Genomic DNA, 22,502 nt, shown 5'->3' on the forward strand with positions numbered 1-22,502 from the left:
AGGATAGTAGATAGTTACATAGTTACATAGTTACATAGTTACATAGGGTTGAAAAAAGACCATTGTCCATCAAGTTCAACCCATCCGAGTAAACCCAGCACACAACCTATACTAACCAATCTATACACTCACATACATAAACTATATATATACAACCAGTAATACTAACTGTAGATATTAGTATCACAATAGCCTTGGATATTCTGCTTGTTCAAAAACTCATCCAGGCCCCTCTTAAAGGCATTAACAGAGTCTGCCATTACCACATCACTAGGAAGGGCATTCCACAGCCTCACTGCCCTCACCGTGAAAAACCACCTACGCTGCTTCAAATGGAAGCTCTGTTCCTCTAATCTATAGGGGTGACCTCTGGTGCGATGATTGTTTTTATGGGAAAAAAGAACATCCCCCAACTGCCTATAATCCCCTCTAATGTACTTGTACAGAGTAATCATGTCCCCTCGCAAGCGCCTCTTTTCCAGAGAAAACAACCCCAACCTCGACAGTCTAACCTCATAGCTTAAATCTTCCATCCCCTTTACCAGTTTAGTTGCACGTCTCTGCACTTTCTCCAGCTCATTAATATCCTTCTTAAGGACTGGAGCCCAAAACTGCACTGCATACTCAAGGTGAGGCCTTACCAGGGACCTATAAAGCGGCAAAAATATGTCCTCATCCCTTGAGTCAATGCCCTTTTTTATACAAGACAGCACTTTATTTGCTGTAGTAGCCACAGAATGACACTGCCTGGAATTAGACAACTTGTGATCTACAAAAACCCCTAGATCCTTCTCCATTAAGGATGCCCCCAACACACTACCATTCAGTAGATAGTTCGCGTTTATATTATTCCTACCAAAGTGCATAACTTTGCACTTGTCAACATTGAACCTCATTTTCCAGTTTGCTGCCCAGTTTTCCAATTTTGTCAAATCGCTCTGCAAAGCGGCAGCATCCTGCATGGAACTTATAGTTTTGCACAATTTAGTGTCATCAGCAAAAATAGAAACAGTACTCTCTATGCCCACCTCCAGGTCATTAATAAACAAGTTAAAAAGCAAAGGACCAAGGACTGACCCCTGCGGTACTCCACTAACCACACTGGCCCAATTAGAAAATGTTCCATTTACCACCACTCTTTGTACTCTATCCTTCAGCCAGTTTTCTATCCAATTACAAATATTATGTTCTAGGCCAATATTCCTCAATTTGATCATTAACCTTCTGTGAGGTACTGTATCAAACGCTTTAGCAAAATCTAAGTAGATGACATCAACTGCCATTCCAGCATCAAGGTTCCTGCTCACCTCCTCATAAAAGGCAACTAAATTAGTCTGGCAAGATCTGTTACGCATAAAACCATGCTGGCACAAACTAATAGTATTGTGAACTGCAATGTATTCAACTATCCTATCCCTTATTACCCCTTCCAGAAGCTTTCCTACTACTGATGTCAGACTAACAGGCCTATAGTTTTCAGGCTGAGAACGAGATCCCTTTTTAAATAACGGCACCACATTAGCAATCCGCCAGTCTCTCGGCACCATGCCAAACATCAATGAATCCTGAAAAATTATGTGAAGAGGCTTGGCAATCACAGCGCTCAGCTCATTTAATACCCTGGGATGAATCCCATCCGGTCCTGGACCTTTGTTTACTTTTACATGTTCAAGTCTCTTTTGAATTTCCTCCTGAGTGACCCACGCGTCAGTAGCTAAATTACTAGCACTGGGTATATTAAAAGGGAAGCCTTCATTATCTGGCTCCTCAGATGTATAGACAGATGAAAAATAAGAGTTCAAAATTTCTGCTTTTTCCCCGTTCTCATCAACCAATGTACCCCCCCGTGATAATAAAGTTCCCACCCCTTCTTGTTTCATTTTTTTACTATTCACATAATTAAAAAATAATTTTGGATTCTTTTTAATCCTAGCTGCAATATCCCTTTCCATCTCTATTTTAGCTTGCCTGATAGCTTTTTTGCATGCTTTATGATGAAGCAACTGGAGGTGGAAAAGTTGCAGCCAGAGTCTATAGAAGGATGCCTGTGGGTAGAGCATAGAGAGAAGGGGACAGTTCAGATTAAAAAAAATGTGGGACAGCAAACTAAAGGGACAAACAGACTTTTGGGGTTCAAAAATAAAATTAAATTAAAGAAGCTGCCTGGTAAAGAAGGTGGGCATTGGCCATTATGGCTAAGCATCCAGCTTCATCGTTTAAATGCATGCCTATTGATTGTATTTCAGGTGTGCAAAGGGGTGGCGACATTGATCGTATTTTACTCCAAAGAGAAGCATTTTGGACATATGAACTGGATTGCGTGGCTCCTAGGGGCTTAAATAGTTCCTTATCGCTGAACTGTTTTCTGTGAGTTCTTCTGTCCAATTTCACATTGGGATTGTGCTGGTATTGTTATTACAATTTATTATATGATATAGGTAAATGGGATCCTCAAGTTGGTATATCTTGCTGTGGAACTGATATGTGCATATGCATGTGAATGTTATAATAGGCAGATCTTGAATTAGATTGGGGGCCCCCATTAATTAGGATAGTGTTTGGTTTGAATTGAATTTGTACATACAATGTAATGATGTTTTTAATCTTATATTGATATATGTTTAATTGTATTTATTCACTTTTTTGTGTACACACTATAAAATCATGACACTGTAATGTGTATATTTTTAACATGATGTATTGTACGGTTTCACAGATTTTTAATGATTGCTTTGCCGAATCACTTCACTGTACTTTAATGATTGTTTTAAAGGGGTATTAATTTAAATAGCACCAGATTTGCACTTGGAATATTTTAATGATAATTTATGGCACTGATCACTTTATAGCATTCGCTGCACATTTTACTGCAGTGGTCACTTTATGGCATGTAATGTTTTAATGACAATTTATGGCACGGATCACTTTGCAGCACTAGCTACATGCTTTACTGCAATAGTCACTTTATGGCATGTGTGCAATAGACACTTTATGTGAGCACTAATTATCTAATGATAATCTATGGCACGGATCACTTTGCAGCAATGGTTACATGCTTTACTGCAATAGTCACTTTATGGCATGGGTGCACTGATGTCACTTCCTATTTGCTGGTTCACTATGGATAAATAGAACATGGGGTTGGTTAGCATGGTTGCCTTGAGAAAGGTCCCGATGGGGACCGAAACGTAACGTTGGCTGTTCATGCGTTTTTAATACACAATTGATTGTTTTTGGAACATAACTCGGTGTTGCTGGTCTTTTTTGGATATATATATATATATATATATATATATATATGGCAATTATTTTTCCTTTTTTGTATATAAGTAGGCACCCATATGCCAGTGCTTGCTCCAGCCTACATGATGGAGTTGGCCAGCTGCGAGAAGTAAAATGTATCACATATGGGTGCTTATAGTGCATGTAGGTCAAGGCTACAGTGTGAGTTAGGCCAAGCAAAGGGAGATTTTCTTGGGTCTGGAGAGAAAGATGTCACTGGGGTAACTCTGTGGGGGTCATTTATAAACACTGGGAAATTTGCAACTGGTCAGTAACCCATGACAACCAGTAAAATCTTTGATTTCATTTTTCATCTTGCAGCTAGCTGAAAACCGCAAATGCAGGTGCAAATTTGCCTAGTGTTTATAAATGTATTTGAAATAGGCACTTACAGCACACACAAGCATCATTAATAGCAAATAGAATTTGAAATGTATGAACTTGGGATAATATGCCCAGAAAGACCAAATGATGAAATAACAAAGCTGTCATCTGTTGCGTATTCCATTCATTCGGGTAGGCTGAATTTACAGTAATGGGGCGTATTCTCAGCAAGTGTTTTTCGGCTTGCCCGAGAATACCCCCGTGAGGCATTAGCCAGGAGGTGGTTCATATGAGAGACAGCTATACAGTATAAATAGATGAGGACCTGAACAGAAAAATAAGTTAGTAAAAAGTAACAATAATAATAAAAGCCTCACGAAGCAATAGTTTTTTGGCTGCCGGGGTCAGTGACCCCCGTTTTAAAGCTACAAGGAGTTAGAAGAAGACGGCAAATAATTCAAAAACTATAACAAATAAATAATAAAGGCCAATTAAAAAGTTGCTTAGAATTGGCCATTCTATTCAACTGAAAGGTGAACTATCCCTTTAAACCATGTTGAGGGATCTCTTTCTGAACTGAACAGGTAAGCAGTTAATGGAGTTGCCCGTGCAAATGCCATGCACTTACAGTATATCCGTCCCAGGGGCCCTGCAGGGGCACTCAGCCAGGGGCCCCCCTAACCCCCCTCGCAGGGCCCCCACCCGATGTCCTCCCCCGAGCGCATAAATTTGATGCGTCAGGGGAGGAGCGTTCGGGAGGGGGAGCGCCGGCAAGGGTCGGATCTGGAGCCGGGGCCCACCGGGATTTTTCCCGGTGTCTCGGTGGCCCAGTCCGACCCTGCCCCTGTGAAGGTTAGGGACGAGGTTACACGAAGGTTTCTCTCAGCTGGAACTAGGGGTAGGCAAGAGATGCAGCTGCCTAGGGTGCAACGATTGGGGGCGCCAGGCAAGAGCCTCTCCTGCCTACCCCTTGTCTCTGATGCGTTTCCCTACGCATTGCATCGCATTGAATCGCATTGCATCGCACATCGCCGCCCCCCCCCCCCCACCGCGCTCGGACTGCGCATGCACACCAAAACACACAGGGGTGCGGTGGTGCGCGATGCAGGTGCAGGGTGGCCGACCGAGGCACCCAGTCGCCTCAGCCAGCCCCTGCCTGTGTTATTCCGTCAGGCTTAGAGAAGCAAAGCCGCTTCCCTACGTTTCCTGTGTGTCTGCATTGCCTGCATCCACTATCAGACTCTGCTCCATTTTTCCTCAATAACACTAATCTAGTCTGGAGACTGGACTAGTCCCATATTGCACAGAATGACCACTCAGTGTGTGATGACTTGCATGATGAACTTTATATATAAATGTTTTGTATATATACATGTATATATAAAGTCAAGATGTGTGTCTGCACTCTAAACCAGTTTAACAGGTCAAAATATGTAAATACCTATAAACAGGACCAGCACACCAATTCACAGCAATTCTTCAATTTATTCATTCCAACATTTCAGTCCCTCCTGGGACCTTTATCGAGGACATTGTGAAATTAAGAAACTCTAGTGACATCATAATTTGCATAGACTGATTATCCAGTGCCATCACAGTGAAAATCATATATAGTTAACCAATCCAATGCTATATAGCAGGGATCCCCAACCTTTTATACTCGTGAGCCACAGTCAAATGTAAAAAGGCTTAAAGAGCAATACAAGCATCATAAAAGTTCATGAAGGTGCCAAGTAAGGGCTAAGATTGACTATTAGGTAGCCTCTATGCACACTATCAGCTTACAGGAGGCTTTATTTGCTAGTAAATCTTGTTTTTATTCAACCAAAACTTGCCACCAAGTCAGGAATTCAAAAATAACTACCTGGTTTGGGGGCACTAAGAGCAACATCCAAGGGGTTGGTGAGCAACATGTTGCTCTCGAGCCACTGTTTGGGTACCATTGGTATATAGTTTTAATACATAAAAAAGTCAATGTGATTTATCTCTCTCACCAGTAGGTGCCATTATACGCATGTGTGACTATTCCAGTTTGAAATCCATAGAATGTGCATATAGTGTAAAACAGTGCTGTCCAACTGGCAGCCCGCCTCTGTGTGGCCCCCCACCTGTCTGGCTGATTTGATGGCTTACTCTTGTGTAAGATTTAAATGGTATCAGTACTGAGATAAACTGGCCCCCTGCATAGTTCTCACCTCTGATTCAGGCTGTAATCCTCCTGTATTGTTTAAACATGTAATCCCCTGTACTGTTCACACCTTTTAATCCCTGCATTGTTAACCCCCTGCAGTGCTCACACCTCAGGCTCAGGCTGTAATCACTCACATCGTTCACCTGTTCACACCTCAGACATTGTAGTTACTGCCTGGACTATGCTGCCTGTGTGTATGGCACACAGGGAGCATAGAGTAGGCAGATTATGGCACATAGCATAGGGCAGGGAGGGTATGGCACAAACAGGTAGGGCAGGGAGGGTATGGCACAAACAGGTAGGGCAGGCAGAGTATGGCACACACAGGCAGCATAGGACAGGCAGAGTATGGCACACACAGGCAGCATAGGGTAGGCAGAGTATGGCACACACAGGCAGCATAGGACAGGCAGAGTGTGGCACACACAGGTAGGGTAGGGCAGGCAGAGTATGGCACAAACCAGCAGCATAAGACAGACAGAGTATGGCACACACAGGCAGCATAGGGCAGGCAGAGTATGGCACACACAGGCAGCATAGGGCAGGCAGAGTGTGGCACACACAGGCAGCATAGGACAGGCAGAGTGTGGCACACACAGGTAGGGTAGGGCAGGCAGAGTATGGCACAAACTGGCAGCATAAGACAGACAGAGTATGGCACACACAAGCAGCATAGGGCAGACAGAGTGCTGCCTGTGTGTGTCATACTCTGCTGCCCTATGCTGCCTGTGGAAGGTGAACCTGGCAGGGGTTTGTTGTGGGTTTGTTAGCAGTTGGAAATAGCCATTAAATGGTCCCTAAGGTGTGTAATTATATGCTGGGGGTTGCTTCCACAGGGGAGGAGGAGGCATATGGATTTAAGGGTATATCTTAATATGACATAATATCATTCTTTCACATATGAATGACGGTTGATATCCTCGCTGTAAGGACCAAGCATTTGGGATTTTGCTGTGCTACCACCATTGTGATAAAATAGGTGTGGTTTGAAGTGGGTGTAGCTTAAAAAGGGGGAGTGGTCAAAACTGGCTTCCATTAGCGGCCCTCCACCATGTATGCTAGAGAAATTCCGGCCCTCGGCACCGCAGAAGTTGGACAGCACTGGTGTAAAACATCTATAACAAAAAATATTTTTTTTTATATAATATAAAATATTACATATATATATATTATTCACAATCCATAGGTTTTCAGCACACCAACAGACCGAATGACCTGGGTGCTACCAGATTATGCAAGGTTATTGACAATGGTTTTAGGGGAAGACCGAAACGTTAGCTGGATACATTCTTAGAATGACATAAAGGACAAGGAAATCGCTTACCTTGTACCCCAGGCTGGTGCCCCTGTTAGGAGAAAACAGCACCAGTACCTGTCGAGAGTGCTTCCTCCTTCCTATTCAAGCTGCAGCCAATTGTTCCGGACAAATGCATGCGCAATAGAGTGAAAAGCCGACTTCTCTGTTCAAAGTTCGGCTTTTCACTCTACTGCGCATGCGCGTGCGATCCTTCAGGAAGGAGGAAGCGATCGCTGCTACCCCGGGCTGGTGCTGTTCTCTCTGTACAGGGGCACCAGCCCAAGGTAGAAGGTAAGCGATTAAAGTCACTTGGGGGTGCCTAACATTTTGGCACCCCCAAGTGACTTTGCCTCTCCTTCTCCTTTAAGATCATACACCCTGACCAAACAGGCTTTATGCCTGGAAAATCAACGGCACTCAACATACGATGGGTCTATGAAATTATCCAGGCACATCAGGGAAAAGCAAAAGACAAGGCCTTGGTCTCACTGGACGTGGCCAAGGCCTTTGGCTCCGTAGAGTGGACGTTCCTCTGGACAGTGCTGGAACAAATAGGCAGTGGTACAGAATTTGTGGCATGGGTCAAACACCTCCCCCAAAGCCAGAATAGCTACTAGCGGATGGACATCCGAACCCTTTCTGCTAAGCAGAGGGACAAGACAGGGATGCCCACTCTCACCCCTTTTATATGTGCTGGCCATCGAACCCCTGACAGTCAAAATCCGAGGAGACAACCAAATAGAGGGATTGAGAGTGGCAGAATACAGAGATAAAATCGGCCTATATGCTGATGACATGATCCTATTTTTAAAAGGTACCACCCACACCCTGAACCGAGCATTCATAACAATTGAGGAGATGGGCCAGTTTTCTGGGCTGCGCATTAATTGGGCTAAGTCCAATATCTTCTACATTAAAAGAGACAGAGAACACAGACCCCCCTAGACCATCCATTTATAGTAGTCAACACTTTTAAGTACCTAGGTATCACCATCACAAGAAACCCAGACGACTACCTCCCGGAAAATATACACCCCCTCATAAAATATGTAAGAGACAAAACGAAAACCTGGGGAAACTTACCCCTTACAGTTGCTGGTAGGGTGAACCTAGCTACTCCCCAAAATACTGTATATAGTTATGCACTCTCCCATATATTTAGCGCAAAAGTTATTCCAAATAATCACATCTCATATCCTTACCTTAGTCTGGAAGGGAACCAGACCTAGACTCAAACTGGCACTACTACGGAACCCCACCATAGCAGGAGGACTAGCTCTTCCTCATTTCTACCTATACTACGTCTCCTCGCAGCTAACACAAATCTCACACTGGTTCCACACACAGAGCCAACATAGCGCCAAACGAATGGGATTCATGGGCCCAGTACCTACTAGAGATAGAGTCTACCATTTACTGAAAGGTTACTCGGGCTGTCCCACCCCCAGACAAACCAACACATTTATGACCCAGGCACTTCGAATATGGGACAAGGTCAACAAACTGGTACCTCATCAAACAGGAGTGATAGAACACTACACTCCATAAATGAAAATAGCGCATATGGATTCCTCGCCTGCCAACTCAGCTTTTGCATAAAGAGTCCCCTGACAGTGTATTATGTGCTGTAACACCCCCTAACTATAAACTAGAACCCCAGAAAACCATATATTTTTGGAAATTACACATTCTGATGAATTTAAAATAGGTAAAGTTATTTTTCTACACCAAAGTACCACATGGCAAAGTGAAGCTAAAAACAGATCAGGAATACTAATACAGGGATAAAAATGCAATAAAACCACAAAAATTGTGCAAATTAGTGAAACAGCAAAATAAGTCACACAACAGTATAATTAGTGGTCAGAATATCTGATCCAATAGTCAGGCTGTCAAAATAAACAGTTTTTAGGAAAAAAAAACAAAGACAAAGGGGTAAAATAAACAAGTAAAAAAAGTGTTTGTGTGTGTTTGTGTATACATGTGTGTACACATCTAAAAGTTGTGTGACAGTGTGTATATGAGTGTATAAAAGTGTGCTAAAGTGTGCAAAATTATAAAAAAACAAAAAAACTGTTTTAATATGTGTGCTCTATGTGTGTGTAAATGCATGTAATTGTATGTATGTATGTGTGTGTAAGTGTGTATAATAGTGTAAAGAAAAGGCTTACCTGTCCTGGAGGCAGATGATCACTTGGAGGGTCCTGCAGTCTTCTAGAGGGTCCTCTCTGCAGACTTCGTGCAGCAGGAAGTGAGTGGGCGTCGCTGGAGGGAGGGGGAGGAAGCAGGGGGGGAAGCAGGGAGAGCCGAAGTAGAATCTGCTGCTAGGAGGTCGGTCTTGCGATGATCGCATCTCAGGACCGACATAACAGCCCCCTTGGCTCGTTGCCCAGACGGCTGTCATCGCTCAGAACTCTCTGCAGAAGCGGCACATGCCGCCTCTACAGCGAGAAACCTTGATCTGCCAAACAACGTATGACATACATGGTTGGCAGATAATGCATATTACTGCAATCACGTATGCAGGGAAAGTGTTAAAATATTGCTTAAAAATATGACATCACAACATAAATAGCGAAAATAAAATCGCTTCTTAATTCAGACAAGTGTCTTTTTTGTGAAACAATCGTTAATTCTCCAAATATAAGAAGTGATAATATTTTTAACGCATGCTATAAATAACACTCGTTTTTTCGGCCTTTAGTGAATCGGCCCAAAAGAATCTTTTAGTTTTCTTTCAAAAACCATAAAGTAACTTTAAGACTTGTGAGGGCTTTTGAAGAACTTTGCAGCACTACAAATTTTACAAAGGCAGAGATATTATGTCAGCTTATTAAACAGAATGTTCTGGCTGCAGGAAAGAGGAAACCCACAGTGATGGCAAAACGTGATGGCTCTCTGTTTGTTGCAGATCTAGATGTTTACCTAAAAGAAAAGAACACAAACCAGGAAATAGTATTTCGTATTTCACCAAAATCTTTATTGCAATAACAAGTCCAAAGTTACACGTACATTTATATAAGTACTCATCTAACAATCTTAATACTTTCTTAAGTATTGTTAAGGTAGTTAAGGGAGAAAAAAAAGGAAAGAAAGAAACGAAGAGAGAAAGAAGAAAAAACAAAGAACTGAATATATATAACTCGAAAATCGTTGGAGGAACTACGGACTATCTATGAAAACAGTAAAAAAAAGGTCATAAGTAGAAGAAAAGAAAGATAGAAGAAGTCAGAAGTGAAGTTGTTTGGCACATGGTTGGTAAGTATTAGGTATCTCGTTGTGGCGCTTATATGTATTGTTCTATATCACCTTACAGCTTTTTGTGAGAATGCAGGTAGGATATCCAAGGTCTCCAGGTCAATAAATACTCCTGTTGTTTTTCATGTATCGAAGAGGTAATCTCTTCCATTGTGCAGATGTCATTTATGTTTATGAACCATTCCTCTATGGTTGGTGGATTCACATCCCTCCAATGTTTAGGAATTAGAATCTTTGCTGCAAGTAACAGCTGTAGGAGGAGACTATGTTTAAAGATATACTCCGGTAAATCTGTATAATGTAAGAGTATTAACTGAGGAGTAAGTATTACCTGGGAACCTAGCATCTCCCGAGTAATTATTTGCACAGTGTTCCAAAAATGGGATAGTACAGGGCATGCAACCCAAATGTGGGCGATTGTACCCTGGGCAGAATTAAATCTCCAGCATCTGTCATGTGGTAATAGACCCATTTGGTGTAGTTGTAACGGGGTTCTATACCATTTTGAGAGAATCTTATACGAGTTCTCTTGATATCTGTTGCTTATAGAACATTTGGCTATGAGCCTAAAAATTTTTCCCCATTCTTCTTCTTGTAGGTCCAGTTGCAGTTCTGTATTCCAGATGCGTGTGAAAGTAGGGTAAGTTAGAGTATTTTTTTGCAATTAGTAATCTATACAGCTGAGATATCAGATGATTAGTGGATACCTTCGTATTCCGGGTTTAGGCTTAATGGGGTTAGCGGTGAGGGGTATGGTATAAGATGGTGGGTAGAGTTGAGGATTCTCCAAAACTTGACTTGAGCTTGAATCTGAGGGTTGTTGCCTGTATATAGCTTAGCGTGGAGGTCTTTGTTCCAAAGGATATTTTGTACCGGTAATGTTGTCCAATAGTTTTCCAGCGTTTTCCATTGTTTGGTAACCGCAGTTTGTGAGTGGTCTGTTAGTTTAGTCAATAGAGTAGCTTGGTAGTAAGATGTGAGGTCCGGGAGACTTAAGCCTCCTGAGCTTTTGGGCATATATAGAATGGATTTCCTTAGTCTGGGGTGTTTCTTGCACCATATGAATCTGCTAATGGAGGATTCCAAGGTTTGGAAAAAGCTTTTGGGGAGATAGATAGGGGGTGTTTGAAAATGGTATAAAATCTTAGGTAGCTTAGATTTTGCGTTATATATATTCCCAAATATTTAATCTTGTCTTTTTGCCAATTGAACGGAAAGTTTGTTTGTAGTAGCTCTTCCATTTGTTTAGGCATAAAAATGGGTATTGCTTCTGATTTAGACATATTAATCTTATAGTTCGAGATTTCCCCATATATTTGTATCTCTTTCATAATATTAGGCATAGATATATTGTGGTTTCGTCACAAACATCATTAGGTCATCTGCAAATACCGCAGATTTATACTCCTGACATCTTGATTTGCTCTAATTGCTACCAACAAATGTTCCATACACAGGACATACAATAACGGGGACAGCGGACAGCCTTGTCTTGTCCCATTGCTTATACAAAAAGTTTCTGACTTGATACCATTAATTTTAATTTGGGCTGTGGGTTCAGTATATACAGTATATATCGAATGCCTTCTCTGCATCTGTTGAGAGGAGCAGAGAAGGTATGTGCTGCTTTTGGGCTATAGCAATTAGGTGTAGAATTTTCATCGTGTTCTCCTTTCCCTCTCTTCCTTTCACAAAGCCTACTTGATCCCTATGTACCAAGATGAGGAGTAGGAGGCTAAGTCTTGTAGCTATAATTTTTGTGTATAGTTTAAGGTCAGTATTAAGTAGGGATATTGGTCTATAACTGCTGAAGCAAGTAGGGTCTTTGCCCTGCTTGTGTATTACTGAAATATGGGCTGCTAGGAATTCTTTATTTAGCAGTTGAGTTTGGCCTATTTCGCTAATAAAACTTACGAAGAGTGGGGTAAGGGATATGGCATATTGTTTGTAAAACTGGTTTGTGAAGCCATCCGGTCCCGTGGCCTTATGTGGTTGTGTTTGTTTAATAGCTGATATTATTTCCTGGGTTTGAAAGGGTGCACATAGGTTCTCTAGTGTGGGCCTCTAGTTTGGGAAGAGAGTATTTTGCTATATATTCTTTGATCTTGGCCTGTAACGTGTCTTTGTTAGTCTTTTGCGGTAGATTGTATAAGCCTTTATAATAATTTTTAAAGGCTAATGCTATTTTGTCAGGAATAACTTGCATTTCGCCTTTCACATTTTTAATTTTGTGTATGTTTAGGTTTATTTGTTTGTCTTTTAGAGCTCTAGCTAACAGTTTCCCTGATTTGTTTCCAAATTCATAATATTTTTGTTTTAGCCTGGTCATTGCAAATTTCGTTTGGGCATTCAGATATTGTTTTAGCTCAAGTCTTTTGTTGGTTAGGGCCTTTAGATTCTCACTATCTAGGTTCTGTTGGTGTTGCAATTCTAATTGCTTAATCTCTGTAATCAGTCTTTCTAGAGCACTTTGTCTTTGCTTTTTAAGCTGAGTGCCATGCTTAAGTAAAATTCCCCTAAGTAAGCATTTGAGGGCTAACCATTTGCTTTGGTGGGAAGAGGGGTCTGCTATTACATTGTTTTTATATTCATCTATAGTAGACTGGATTTCTGTTTTACAGTCAGGGTATTTCAGTAAATTATCATTTAGCCTCCAGTTCCATACATGCTTAGGTTTATTTATAGTCTGGATAGTTACAGACGTTGCTGCATGATCCGACCACATAATATTGCCAATAGTGGCTTGTTGGAGCTGTTGGAGGTGGTATTGGGAGATGAATATATAATTGATTCGTGAGTATCCATTTTGGGCATGGGAGTAAAAGGAGTATTGCTTGGAGGAAGGATTAAGGAATCTCCATGAGTCTATTAGTCTGAGTTTGCAACTTTCTGTTCACCTCTTTTATAGTTTGGATGGGGGAGCTGGATATACCTTTAGATGTATCTAACACTGGGTTAAGAGCTAAATTCAGATCCCCTCCTAGTACTGTAACCCCTTCCGCAAAGTTTATCAGTTTGTTAGTAAATTGCGAGAAGAATCTTCCTTGTTTTACGTTGGGTACAACACTTCCTATGGTTTATACGGTATGATATAGTAGGCCTTTAATTATTAAAAATCTCCCGTTTTGGTCCGATAGTGTTGCCTGTATTTTGAAGTCAATTGTGTTCTTAATAGCTATGGCTACTCCTTTGGTTTTCTGTGTGGGATTATTACTGTAGAACCATTGTGAATAGGTGCCCAACTTGTGCATTGGGGGTGCTTCTTTTCTAAAGTGTGTTTCTTGCATAATAACTATATCACCCTTCTGCTTTCTCATAATGTTAACTATCTGCTTCCTTTTTTCAGGAGTGTTCAAGCCATTCACATCAGGGACACAAGCCATCATAGTCAGGGTAAGTTTACCAAAATATTAAGTGTGGGCATAATAAGCAAGCAGTGTCTGCTGTTTTGATATTCATTATACTTTACCAGAGTCATCCGGGTTCTGTGGTCTCCATCTGGTCACCATTTTTATCCGTAATCTGTCGCGGCTGTTTTCTCTTTGCTTTGGGAGTAGAGACTTCGGTCCAGCATTCTCTTGCTGGGAGGGAGATTGGTTCCGGCAATTGCACAAATTTTATCCAATCTGTGAGAGATATACCTGGCGCGTTGCAGGCCTGCAGGAAGGGTTGTATATCATCCGGGCATGCAAGCACATGTAGTTTCCCTGCAATTGTGGCCTGTATATTGAACGGGTAGGCCCCATCAAAATAAAATTTTCTTTTCTTTGAGAAAAGAACCGCTCAGTAAGCAGTTTCAACATACGCCTCTGCTGCAAAGTAAACCAAGAGAGGTCCTGAAGTATTACAATCTCCGCATTACCATGCTTTATATTTTTTAGTTGTCTAGCTTTAGTAAGGATTTCCTCCTTGACGGTAAAGTGCAGGAGGCAGCATATCACATCTCTAGGCCTTTCTGATGCCAACCCTTTGGGCCGCAGGGCTCTATGTATTCGTTCAATATTAATCTCGGTGGCTTCAGGCCTATTCAATACAGAGTTAAATATTGCCATTACTGTTTGCTTTAAGTGGGCTCTACCGTTTCTGGTATGCCCCGGATTCTTAAGTTACATCTTTTTCATTCTTAAGTTACTATTATCTAGGTCTTCCACCTGTCTAGTTAAGGCTTGTATTGCTTTACCTTGCATTTGTGTCACCATCACAAGTGAGTCCACCGAAGTCTCCACCGCTTTGAGTTTCGTGTCATTTTCAGCAGCTCTGATGTGTAGCGCCGCTATTTCTTTTTTGAGGTCTGCTACCTCCTCTTTAAGTGTTTCCTTAATTTGCTGCGCTAATTCTGCAAAGTCTCGCTTCGTTGGTAATGACTTTAGGTATGTAATTGTATTTTGTTCAGAAACGGAGGAGTCCTCGTCGGATTCCAGATCGGAGTCTCTCCCTCCCGACTCTGCCGCATTAGGCCACTGTGTGCACCTCTCGTCTCCATCGCCAGAAGGCTTGGCCCAGTGGGCTTACGCATCTTAGGGTCATCTTTCATTAGCTCTTTTGTTTTACCATGTTTGCATATTGTTACTGCATTCTCTTTTTCCCACAGGTCTGCAGCGGAGCTCCAGCGCTACGCGTCCATCCTGTTGAGCAGTTGGCCACGCCCTCCTCACCAGGAAATAGTATTGTCTTGCAAAATTTAAAAGCTTTTAGTTGTGCCTTCTTCCTTTCAGATTTACTGGTATTTTTCTTTAGATAAAAACACACATACAAATGTGTGGACATTGTGCTTGCGTACAGCCTTGCTGTGGCAGCAGTGCTAAAATTTTGAATATTACATTTTAACCTCCTTTTTACCCAAACAAAAGAAAGCTAGTTAACCTGGACCTATCCTATACCCCATTTACTGTTCACCTGTTTTAATCACATGTAAATCCCACAAACAAAAATGTTATCAGTGAAAAGCCTCTTTAAAATACCTGCCACTAGTTGTTAAAAGGTTAATAGTAAGGCTGCAGCATACCCTTAATCACTTATATTTCCTTCTCCATCTCTAACCCACTCGGCCCCCTCCCTCAGGAATTTACTTTGGCTGTTGGCTCCTGGGCATGCTCAGTTCTTCTCAGCTCAGATTACTAAACACTCCCTCTACCCTAACAGAGAATGAAGAGATGGCCTTGCTGGTTCCTATAGAAACTCTGCTCTAGCTGTATGTATGCTGAATAAGGGCCTTTGTGCCTATATGCTGTTTGCAGATTTAAATGTAAGTGTAACTGTGAGAGGGAAAATGGGCACCGGGTGAATGCTGCTATTTGTTTTAGGAATAAATGCAGTGCAAATAAAGCCATTTGGGTGGGGTAGAGAAGCCAAACTTATATACATGGTAGGAAAATGTAAGGTTTGCATGTCCTTTAAAGAATGTTTTCTGAAATTTAAATTGGTGCCTTTCCGACAGACAGCCTTTGTCCACTGTCGAGTGTCTATTAGAGTTACTTGGGAAGCATTTTGTTGGTTAGGTCTCAACTGGTATACTTTTATTTACTTCCAAGTCATTATCCTGCAAACATTATTTTAGACATTCTGGCATACTGACTGTTCTCTGTACGTGTGGCACATCTAGCCTTTTGCAGGACAGTTTTGCCATGTGTGAACTCCCACATCTGCAGCACTTATTAAAGTACGTCTTGTCCTTTTGTATAGATGCACTATGCACTACTGTGTCTCTGCTCTGATGAGTTGTGTGGATGTGTTGAGCAACCAATCCAATTAAAGATAACATTTATTACAATCCATATTACTAAATATGGATTTTCAAAATGCTTCTAATATTTTCTCTTCTTTGTTTTTGCACAAAAAATTATGCATTAACCTTAGCTCAAAACAGAGCAAGTGTGAAGTTATAGGGGGTTTACAATATTTCCCTGTGACCAAAGTTGTGGCATGAAAAAATACTTTTGCTCTTTTTCTTTTTCATCTTTGTCTAGCGGTGAGGCTGCAAGGAATTTCCCACTGGCCAAAACTGAGAACTGTATGTTTACTTATATCCTCCACTTACTTTCTGACCTATATTTTCCATTGTTTCTGTTAAAAATACAATGTCCATGCTCTTTGACAAAGCTCCAACCCTAATAACAATCTTGAATATTTAAAGACAGTTTTCACTCATAATTTACATATTTGTGTCTACAGTATAAAGAACCCTCACACAAATAGTAAAATGAAAGTGATACTGACATTAGTATATTGTTGTACCTTGTTAGCCATGTGGTAATTTTATACTACATGGCTAACTGAGGTCTGTAATATAGCAAGCTTTTGAGATAAAATAGGACAGGTATTTTTTTGATGTTACAATTTCTAAAGCAGAGACTAAAGATATTTATATATATATCTTTATATATATACAGTATAAGTACACACAAGGCAAAATATATCAAAGTACAATTTTTACATGGACCTGTGAAACTAAAGTTAGATAGCAGAGCAATGAATCAGGATAAGCAGCTATTGGTTTTCCTTATCACTTTGATACTAATTGAGCACTATTAGTACTCAGTAAAGACATGAAGGGCCAGTTATGACCCCGGGGGACAAAAGCACAAGAGTGCACCCCTTAGTGCTCATTTACGAACAACTTGCGCCCATCCAACCTGCTGCTCCCAGCAATTATTAAAAAAAATGCATGTATCATCATCATTTGATTGTCTATGTTCATGTGGGGTTATATAGATAATAGATATACACTAATTATTTTGCAATTAGGAAGTGCCTTTAGATCCCCTTTAATTCCGAAGTTCACACAACAAACTTGTAATTTCTTGTCATTTTTATTATGCAGTTTTGATGTATTGAAAGCAGGGCCGGAACTAGGGGTAGGCAGAAGAGGCAGCTGCCTAGGGCGCAACGATTGAGGGGCACCAGGCAGGAGCCTCTCCTGCCTACCCCTAGTGCTACTTTGTCATTGCCTCCGTCGCTTGTCATTAGCGGCGGAGGCAATGACCAATCTAATCGCCCCGCCCCCCCCTGCACCGCCTCCTGTGCTTTGGTGCGCATGCGCCGTTCGGGGGGGCGGGGAGGTGGGCGGAGTTGGCCGACCGGGTTGCCTAGGGCGCCCGGACGGCTCGGCCCGCCCCTGATTGAAAGTACAGAGTAGGAGAAACAATAGCTCATCTGAAACCATCTCTATTGTGTTGTGCTGGCACTGATATGGCTGCCTACATTTCAGTATATATATAACATTTTAAATAGTAGAGTGAATTATTTGCAATGTAGAAATAAAAAGTAGAGTATACAAATCATGAAAAAATACATTTAACATGCCATAATCAAGCCATATAAATTATTAATATAAAATGACAGAAGTAATCATTCCAAAGAAACATTAATAGCAATTTACAGTCCAAATTGCAATTGATCAGAAATTAGCAGCACTTATAAGGTGACACCCCTTATTAAACTTTTTTCAAAAACCGGGGGGGGGGGTAGTTGGCGTAATGTTCGCATACGACCAGTTTTTTCACAAATAATTCTTTGCACCTCCTGAATTATACTAATACGCATAAAGTGATAGTTTTGCGCATAGCTTGGGATGCGGTCATATCTGCACATACATATAAAAAAACACAAGTCAAAATAAAAAATTTGAAAACACAATCTTGTAAAGGCCAGGTTGGATTGTCTGGTGTATTGTATAATGATTGCATCTATATTTATTTAAAGTTATAATTTTAATATTTATGAATACAATCTTTGATCATGAATGAAGTCCAACTGTTATTATAGAGGATCTTTTTTAGATAATATGGCAATAATCAAATGACCTTAAAAAGTATTGTTCACTTCATTGGATTTACATAATATTAATCTAGCCAAATAACACATGCTTACCTTCTCTTATCTAGAATTTTAATAAGATAATACATTTCTCTGGAAGAGAATGCTTCACTTCTTTGAATGGCTGTCATATTGCTCCTCTATCTTTCTATGCGACTAGCAATCGGGCGGGATTCAGGGCACCTGTGACGTCACATTGCCACACCCAGCTAACATAACGAAGAAGCGCCGCTGTAGACGCAAATAAAGGCAAAGCAGACACAACGTGGATACGTTGCGTCGATACTGTTGCGTACTGCGTCATAACGCTGTTATGCGCAATTTATGGCGCAAAAGTGCGTTTGTTTAGAACATTTTTGCATGAAGTGTTGTGCATGAAGGTTGTGCATGAAAAAGTTTCAGGAGGACAAAACTATGGCAGAAAAAATTACTGACAAAGAATTTCAACAGTTGCTTCAGTTTTTGCCTTTTATTCGAGCTCAGAGTAATATTCAGAGTGCATGCTCCATTAATAATAATGCTCCCACAACTACAAACGTCACGTCTGTGGGAAATAGTGTTGCACAAGTAGCTGCAGCACCTGTTAATTTTGAGTCTCCAAAGTCTCCAAGCGCTGAACCACTGTTGTTGCCTGAGGAAAATGTCATTTCTAAAGGTTTGTCTGAAACCACTTATATAGCTGACAAAGCAGAGAATGTAATTCAGTTTAAAAAGTGCAAAAGTAAATATAAACATAAAAGTGTGGCTTCTGAAAAATATTTATTGGATGATGAAGAATTAGGCAACAATTTGAGGAGCCAGTGTGAGAATTTATCTTCCAGTGATGATTCTGAAGAAGAATTAAAAGGCCATTCAAAATCTGGCCTTATTGATACAAGCCATAAGCGAATGACCAAATTCTCTGATGAAGAATTAGAAGTCCTAATTCGTGAAGTAAGTGTATCCTTTTTTTGTTTTTATATTTCAATAATGAATTTAACATGTGTCACTAGTGATGGGCGAAATAATTCGCCAGGCATGGATTCGCGGCGAATTTCCGCGTTTCGCCATTGGCGGATTGTTTCGCGAAACGGATGAAAAAATTTGCCGCGGAAAAATTCGCCGCACATCCAAAAATTGTCGGCGGCGTCAAAAAAGAATTGTCGCGGGCGTCAAAAGAATAGCCGCGCGACGAAATAATAGCCGCGTGCGACGAAACAATAGCCGCGTGCGACGAAACAATAGCCGCGCGACAAAATAATAGCCGCGGGCGACGAAACAATAGCCGCGTGACAAAGTAATAGCCGCGGGCGACGAAACAATAGCCGCGCGACGAAATAATAGCCGCGGGCGACGAAACAATAGCCGCGCGACAAAATAATAGCCGCGGGCGACGAAACAATAGCCGCGCGACAAAATAATAGCTGCGGGCGACGAAACAATAGCCGCGCGACAAAATAATAGCCGCGGGCGACAAATTTTTTTTGTCGCACTAGATTTTCGCCGTTTCGCGAATTTTTCGCCATTTCGCGGATCTTTTTAAAGATTCGCGAATTTTTCGGCGAAGCGAAACGGAACAGATTCGCTCATCACTATGTGTCACGTATCAGGATGCATACAATTTTTTTTTTTTTTTTTTTAAACAAAGTCACAATAGTAGCTGAAAAGGTTTTAACATGTTGTAATTTTTTAACATTGTGATTGTTTATGAAAAATTCACAAAATGCAAACTTTATATTAATTATGTTTCATATTTTAAAATAAATATAATACAAAACGACATAAATAATAATTAACAATATTATTGCCCATTATCAGTACACAATAGTAAATAAAAATGTTTTGTTTATTAAACATAAGACAAGTTAAATCAAAATAATGAGTACTATGGGTTATGTCTGTTGGCAATGTGCTTTATACAAAATGATTAAAATTACAGAAATTATAATGCAGGTGTATCTATGTTGTATATGTTGTGAATTGTATTAATATTTGTAAACATTTGTTTTTGAAGGTCACTGAGAAATATGAGATGCTCTATGGATCTTTAGCGTCAAAACTTAGTAATCAAAGGAAAAAACAAGTATGGGAAACCATCAGAAGTAAAGTTTGTGCTGTTGGAGTAAAGCCAAGATCAATTATTCAGCTTAAGAAACGGTGGCTGGATATTCGCCGGTAAGTATTCATAAAAAGTTATTCAATTGCAATAGTTAGTATTACTAATTTAAAATGTTATTACTTTAAAATAATGAAAGTCATTATTTTAGACTGTTGTTTTAAAAATATACCATTTGCTCAATAACATATTAATGTCAAAATGTATATACAGGTATTGGACAAGTTATCCTGAATGCTTGTGACCTGGTGACTAGCCAATAAATTATATTCTTAAAAATGCTACTTAGTGATTTTATTTGTTAGAATAGTAGCTTAGTGAGTTAACTTGTGACATGACTTGTGAAATCAAGTGTATTCTAAGGTATGAATAGCATTTGTATTGTTGCACTATTGATTATTTAATTTACTATTTTTTTTTCATTCCTTAAAGACGTACAAAGGATAAACTCGGCCAACTTGAGAAAATAAGACACAAAACTGGTGGTGGTGAAGAGAACACTGCATCTCTTAGTTTGAAACGCAGGTAAATGTTTTTTTTTTGTTTTTTTTTAATGTTATGATAGATATAAAAAAAAAATTAATTTCTGGTGTCAGTATCACTTTAATATTGCATTATTAAAGATGAACAAATATTAATAAAAATAATTATTAGCCATGTTATTTTTGCCATTCAAATGTTTTTAGGTGTTATAATATTTATCTGTCTTTCTATCACTATCTTTCTGTGTTGGTGAAGTTGATATGATATAAGTAGACATGTTAACAGACCAATATCATGGATAGCACATAATTTTATATTTAAACCATTAAAAGTATTTGTTTTTCTTTAAGGTACAAGAGACCATACCTGAGATATTAATTAAAGGAGATTCTATGCTTGATAGCAGTGATGTCAAATCTGTCAGCACATATGGTAATTAAAGCTTAATATTTTTGTTTAAAAAATATTATAAGTATTACGTAAAGTTACAGACACATAATTGATTGAGATTTGTGCTCATTTTTAATTAAACATTCTAAATTGTTTAACTATAACACTTAAAAACATTGTTAAATATTATATAGTTTAAAATTCATTAATAATATACATCTTTATATTTGCCATTATTTCCTCGATAATGCAAATTGTGAAACTATTTGAAAGCTTACAACAACACTTTTAATATACTTCTTAGTAGTATATTAGGCATACTGGTTGAAAATCCACTCATCTACTACCCTTGAAAATATCCTTTTAAACAAAAAATGTTTTACTATTTCTGTATTTTATTTTATTTTTCTAGCTCAAATAGAGAAAATGTTCATGGAGGACGACACTATTCAACACACAGATAATGATGATATTGCCTCCACTTCCAAAAACCAATATACAAAACCATTTATGTGCGTTGACAGTAAAAAAAAAAGTAATTCTAGAAGAAATGCTAAATTTGTGCAAGGAAACAGGACCTGCACAAGATAAATGTTTAAATGTATTAAATGAGATCTTGTTGGTATCCAAAGAACAAGTCAAAATAGCAAAAGACAATAGTAACATATTAAAAAGCATGTGCTCATCTATAAAGTCTGTAGAGTTAGCCTTTTTAGACTTTTTGAAATTGGAAAGGCATCTTGTACTGGCAGTAGAAACAGACAAAACTGATTACATTGTGGAAGATCCAAACAGTAGTATGTTTGAGTCTGACACAGGGGATTTGCCAAAACAAGAAGAAAATAACGCAATAGAATTGACAATTAAAAAAAAATCACCATTGTCTGTTACCGAAATGAAAAACAATACACCACATGATACATGTTTATTTGAAAATCTGATAAGCCAGCAAGATGAACAATGTTGTGATAGTGGAAAAGAAAAGTGTGACACAGTGGCACATGAGCAGAATTCCCCAGAACATATACCCCTCAGGCGATCAACACGAAAGAGGAAATGTAGTGTTGAATTAGAAAATCAAAAGAGGGTGACCAAAAAAATTAAAAACAACAAATAGGTTTTGGCCTATTACCAGAAACTTACATTAAATGTCCTTTTGACATATGCTGAATTCTGTTATTTTGAAATGCCTTTAAAGTTCTTTATATATATATATATATATATATTTTATTTTATTTTTATTATATTTTTTTTTTTGTTTTTTGTGGGTTTTTTTTGTTTAAAATTTATTTTGGGAGCATATTTGCAGACCTGACTTGCTGGAGGAGGCAACAAGAAATTTTTTTTCTGTTTAACAATTATTGTTT

This window comes from Xenopus tropicalis, chromosome 5 (genome assembly GCF_000004195.4).
Source record: "Xenopus tropicalis strain Nigerian chromosome 5, UCB_Xtro_10.0, whole genome shotgun sequence".
NCBI lineage: Eukaryota > Metazoa > Chordata > Amphibia > Anura > Pipidae > Xenopus > Xenopus tropicalis.